The sequence below is a fragment of the Amborella trichopoda genome, chromosome 12, assembly GCF_054954075.1.
Source record: "Amborella trichopoda isolate Santa Cruz 75 chromosome 12, AtrichopodaSantaCruz75HAP2 v2.0, whole genome shotgun sequence".
In the NCBI taxonomy this organism is placed as follows: Eukaryota; Viridiplantae; Streptophyta; class Magnoliopsida; order Amborellales; family Amborellaceae; genus Amborella; species Amborella trichopoda.
The window spans coordinates 45,878,968-45,885,697 of NC_142347.1; positions in this window are offsets into that span (position 1 = coordinate 45,878,968).

Here is a 6,730-nt window from a genome sequence, read left to right on the forward strand (position 1 = left end):
AATCCATGATAGAATTTTCTGTAATCCATGATCGACTTTTTTGTAATCCATGATCGAAATGTTTGTTTTTTTTTACTTGTAATCCATGATCGAATTTTTTGTTTTTTTTTTTTTTTTTTTGTAACCCATGATTGAATTTTTTGTAATCCATGATCGAATTGTTTTTTTCTGTTCTTGTAATCCACGATCGAATTTTTTGTTTTTTTATGTTTTTTTTTTTTTTTTTGTAATCCATTATTGAATTTTATGTAATCCATGATAGAATTTTATGTAATCCATGATCGAATTTTTAGAAAATTTGTGATTTTTTTTTTTTAATACATGATCGAACTTTTTGAAAATTTGTTGTACTTTTTTTTTTTATTTCTTTTTATCCATGATCGAATTTTTTGAAAAATGATGATTTTTCGAAAGATGTGAAAATCGTGATAAAGTTTTGATTATCATGATGTATTAAACCCAATTTTTAATTTTTATTGTTTGAGTTTGCTATAATTTTATTTCTTTTTTTTTCATGATCGAATTTTTTGAAAAATGATGATTTTTCGAAAAGATGTGAAAATCGTGACAAGGTTTTAATTATCATGAGGTATTAATGAGGGAGAGTGGGAAGGGGGTCTAAGAGAAAATGAGAGAGATGATGATTCTGAGGCCACCCTATCCCAGCCATATTATTCACATATCGAGTCCCAACAGCAACAGTGTAGGGATGAGCACGACAGTGCAGGTGAGCATGAAGGATGGACAAGCTCCGGGGATTTTGGATTGGGAACACAACAAAACACTAACACTCAGGGATTTGGGAATAGTCAGACGCCCGCTAATATCGATGAATGAATTGTCAAACGAATTCAATCAATGGCACCAGCGTGACCAAGAAGAACAACAACGTCGTCTATCATTTTATTTTTAGATCGTATGTTACTAATTTTATGCTTTATTGTAGTCCATGTATGTTGATATACTTATTCCATGATAATTCTATGTTTATCCTTTGTGTGATGTAAATTAAATGTTGAATGGCGGTTCATGCAGGGAAAGAACATATCAATATTCGCATATTCATTCAAAAACATGAAAATTCTTAATGGAGTACCCTCATTTCTTATTGAATTCCTAAAAGACAATATTTATAATGAATTTTAATAATTTTTTTGAGGCTTTATTCTGACCGATTCACCCGATTCCCGATCCGAATCGCCGATTCACCGATCCGGATCGGTTTTTTGAAAGCCCGATTCGGGTCACCGATCCGTTTTTTAAACCATTGGTTTATACAATGCACAACATATGAATGTCATATATTATTTTTTTTAAGATAAAAATGGAACTCTAGACATCATATTGTAATAGCCAAAATAGCTCATTCTCATGTATGCCCTATGTTTTTCTGTAAGGATAAAATAAAAAGAAAAGCAAGTGGAACGAGATGAGTTGGCCTTTTAACTCTAGAGTTCGAAAACTCTCATGTGTTCTTCGTTTTTTTGAGAAACAGTGACAATATTATTAAACCATCGACGACCAATACATCATCCAAGAGTAAAAAAGCCCCACTCTAACATGAAAATCAAGGGAAAGTTTGGAAACTTTCTCTGTGTTTGTGTGTGTTTGTAGGTGTCATGTCCTTTTTTGGTAATTGTATTTAGCATGTTATAGCCACTCTTCTAAGAGCACATAATACACTCACTCCCTTGGGGAAAAAAATTAAAGGAAATTTTATAATATGAAGTAATTGGATCAAATTTATGATACCCACGTGATATTTCAAAAGACAAATTTTGGATTGAGTCTCCAGGTAACTAAATCTGACAGTTCAAAGCTTGGAATTCTCTGTTCAATACTAGCACAATTTTTTATTTTTTTATTTTTTTTCAGCATATATACTGTTTATAAACTTTTATTTTTTGAAAAAAAAAATTAGGATGTATACTATGAATGTGAATTACTTTTCCTTTTTTCCCTTTTTTTTTTTTTTTTTGAGGTTGGTGGTGGTTATAACCAAAAAACAATTGAGTCCTAAAAACACTCATGGGCAGGGTTTTACATCAGGGAATAAATGTATTATATGCTCCTGCGGGAGCATATAACTTTTTAGCAGAACTTATTACTAGTATAGTAGCGTTTTAAGATAGTAGAATCTCGCACAATTCTATACACACATAAACATGTGTATATGTGCATATCAAAGTTGGAAGTTTGCATGCACATTTTTGTGCTTTGCATGATTTTTAAAAATTTGAAAGGCATATCTTTTTTTTCTTTTTCTTTTTTTTTTCTTTTTTTTTTTTTGGATAATTAAGTGAGGAAGGCAAGAAATTTGCATACACGTTTTTGTACACTCTTTACTAAGGAAAAGGCAAGTGGCCCAGTTTGGAACTTGAAGCTTCGAGCAAGAATTTTACTCAAAAAAATACAAGCGACTTGATTCGGAGCTTCAAATTTCGACCCAAATGTGTTTTGAAAAATTGAAAGTAACAAAAAAGATGTACGTGAGCAGAAAATATGAAAACTTGAGAATGTTTTTAAAGAGAAAGTATATAATGAAATTATTTACCTTTGGTACAAGGTGAGCACAATTAATCTTGAGTATAGGACGTGAAATTGGGTGACTGTATTTATTTCATTGATCAAGCTCAAAATTCAAAAGAAATTTTTTTGAACTATGTGGTACACCCAAACAATAAGAATTATCATCAGATAGTTATAAGTAATTGTGACCTCCGTATACCAAAAGTAAATAATCTCTTTATATATAATCCCTAAAAATGCCGCAAACCTTAAGGGATATCTACAAAAATTTCTCTTTTCACTAAGATGACTCCAAGACTTAATTCTAGGACCAAAAACTCAAAATATCTCTAATAGTATTGAGTCATTCGCTAATTCTATTTTCTTTTACAGCAACTTCCAAATGGTCTTTTATCTTTGTAAAAAGTTTGTATAAGGTTTGACACCTTGAATTGTAGAATTAAGGTATACCTCAAAAATCAATCAGGAAAAGGCTACTTTGACTTTTGAAAACCATCTAAATGATACTCCCTACAACGAGATATATGGATATATAGGAAAAACAATATTTCACAATCAAAAAATAGCACATCTTGCAATACATTATCTAGACCGCCCATTTTCAAGATTTTCATGCGTTTATAGATTTGATTGATTTGAACCATTTTTTAAGTCTAAAATTTTAATTAGAGATAAAAATAGATTATCGGACCATCCAAAAAAATTTCGACACCAAAATTACATTTTGTGATAAAGTTTGAAGGTGCGTCTTGGTTTCATTCTTTTAAGGGTGTAACCTTATGCAAACCTCACCCTTTACTTGTAGCATCTTCCAAACATTCTCTCCAACAGGACCATTAGTATTAAACTATTCAAGATCTCTAGACAAAACAAAAGACTATTTTTAAAAAATAATGTAAAACAAAGAGCTTTCCCAACTTGACAAACCACATGCATAAACACCATGGTTTTCCCCACCTTTCTTATTATTTTTTAGGAAACAATTCCCTCAAAAACATAGCAAAAAATGGAAAACGAGCTTTTCCAAAAACAATAGAAAAAGGAAAAACCAGAGGCTTTATGCTCTACCAAGAATTGCAAACCATATAGGAATGAATAAAAAATAGTTCATAGGAGGAGAAGTGACCTTAGGCTTGCTTCCTGATAAAGAAGCACCCGAAGGAAAAGCCCTTGTAAATGAATGGCGTTGTAGATTAATGGTGCACATTGTCATAGCACAGGCTGCCATTGCAGCACGATGATAAAAATTTAAAGTAATATATACCCAAGTATTGGCACACAGAGGTGTAGAGAGAGAGAGATTTATCTTACGTGATGGACAATTCAAATGAAAGAAGCCAGAAGCCAAAAGCCAAATGAGATATATATATATAGAGAGAGAGAGAGAGTTGGGATTCTTGGGAAGAGGGAAAACGATACCTTTGAATTGGAGCGTAGCAGGGGTATCTATCGATTCAGAAACAACAAAGCTCGAGTCAACTGTGGAGGTTTTTTTTTGGGTAACCACGGTTCTCATGTGCTTCAATGAAGATTCATACATAACCATGAAGAATAAATAAGTGAAGAGCCTCGATTTTAAACCCAGTTTTGACTCTTTCCAAGAGCCTAACACAAAGCATTTGTCCTTCCTTTTATTTAACCATGGTTTCGGCCATATTGTTGTTAGCATTAGTTTTATTAAGATTGGATTGGATTGATCTTCAAAAGTGAGTGAGAAAATTGGTTTAGTCAAAACTAGCCCACCTGCCTGCTACAGTCAAATTGGTCGGTTTGACTGAATTTTAAACTATAAAAAAAATATAAATAATTTTTTAAAAAAAAAATTTATATAAAGTTGCAATCTTAAATTGTGGAATTAAAAATGCACCTAAAAAATCCATTAGAAAAGGTTGTTTTAATGCTGAAAAATGCTCTAATTGATTATCTCAACATCGATATGTATGAATATGAAAAAAAAAAAAAGATTTTAAGTCTCAAAAATAATATATCTTGCAACACATTATCTAGACCGTCCATTATCAAGATTTTCATATGTTTATAGATCTACTTGATTTCAAACTTTTTGGAGTAAAACATTTTATAAATAGAGATAAAAATAAATTTTCAAATAATCCTAAAAAAAAATTACACAAAAGTTACATGTCATAACAAAATTTGAAGGTGTGCCTTAATTGGATTGTTTAAAGTGGCGACCTTATAGAAACCACACCCTATTTTAAAATATGTAATATATTTAGAAAAGGCTTCCCTAACTTGTTTGGCGGGGTGAATTAATAAAAACTAGCTAAAGAGATTGGCAAACAATGCTCCAAATCCTATTTTTACGTCAAACGACACTCGCTGAGGCATTCATCAACGGTTCAACCGCTGAAACCACCCGTTCGATATAGTCATGATAACTATGATTTGCGTACAAGGAAACTCTTCATGTCATAAACTCAAACCGGTCATCTTATAGTCTCGAGTGGTTGAAATCAGTCATCCATTAGTCTTGAGTTCAAATGGAGAGTCCAATTGGCTTGGCCAAATTCCAAAAAATAACAATTAATTAAAAGCTTAAAATACTTAAACAAGATTTTAGGAAATTCAAATTTTCCTAAAACCATTAATTATGATATAATAAAATGTTTTTAATGTTGTTTATCACTCCTAAGTCCAAGCCCAATTCAGCAAAGGGACAAATAGGTCGCTATTGGCTCCGATTTTACTCGAGCGATTCCGAGTTCGGTATTGTTTTAAACGCTGGGTCATACAAACAACATTTATTTATTTTTTATATTATGATTCTTGTCACGTATTGTTTTACATATGAGTAACATCAACCGCTCTGTGCTTCTTTTGGGGATGTAACATCTTCAACCTAATGATCAACGTCAGAAAAAAAGAAAAGGAAAACTCATTGTGGCTCAAAAAATAGCGACCTAAGATGTGCCCAAGACTACCTAATTCTTGGACAATTAAATATAATTTTTTAGGAACTAAAAATCCTAATTGTTCTTTTTTAAAAATACTCATCTTAAATGATTTTAAATTAGATTCCAAAATCTCGTGTGAAAAAAAAAAAAAATTTCTTTTTTATGTATTCGATTGGAATATACTTTCACCAATTTGATTTGATGGCCACTCCGATCTTGATTACACTGGTTTAGACAACTATCCTGTGTCGTGTAACCCCCTTTGAGTGAGGTGTGCTTCTACTTTTCCTCTATGAATAATAGCTCTCTCAATATAGGTGAGATGCATTGCATGTTGATCACGTTGAGGAGTTCAGGTAGCTTGGTGGTCCTTAATTTGCTCTTCTTTTGTTTTGGAGATCCTAATAGCTTTACCCTGAAACCTAATCCAGTTGCTAAAATATGGTGTGTCTCCCCTCTTGTAAATGTGAACTTCCCATACTCTGCAAGCTAGCTCAAACATTTTCCTTGAAAACCAAAATAAAGTTTAACATCTAAATTATCCTAAATCCCTATCACTTTTCGTTCAAATTGTTTCCCATCAATAGTTAACTAATTCCCCAATTAAGCTTCATAATGGAGTGAGGTTGTTGAACCAAATTAATTACAAGGAAACTATAAACAAATTATCTTACAAAATCACCAAAGAGTTCATAATATTCCATTTACCATTGTAGGGCTTACTTTTATGACTCATTCATAACTTCAAAAGATTTGTTCACAAGTTTCCAAGTTACCCCTGCTCAAGGTTGGAAACCTTGTATAGCAATCTTAAACAATAGCTTGAGCTAAATTACGAAAATACCCTAGTTCAGGTTTAGGAACACAAAAATGCCAAATGAAAAAAAAACCCAAATTTCATATTGCCGATCCCAAGCAAGGTCTTTCCGGACCCCAAAGAACCTAGGTATTCTGTAATGTTTATGGAGAGGCCAAATTACCAAAATACTCTTAGTTTTTAGAAATTTGAAAATTTAAATAATTGTTTTGAAGAAATAACTTTGTGAACATAACTTAAAACGTAGGCCCGATAATAGAACATGGGATCTTTTGAGCCCTTTAATGAGCTTCCCGAAATTCTGTTACCTCTACCTTCACTCTTATAGCCTTGCGAAGGGTGTAAGCCAATGACGACAATTTCTAGTAGTATTGAACACGTAAATCCTAACCAACCCGCCAAAAATCAAAAGGAAAAAGAAAAAAAATAGACTGGATCTACCATTTTAATAGAAACTTGTGTTGTAGGA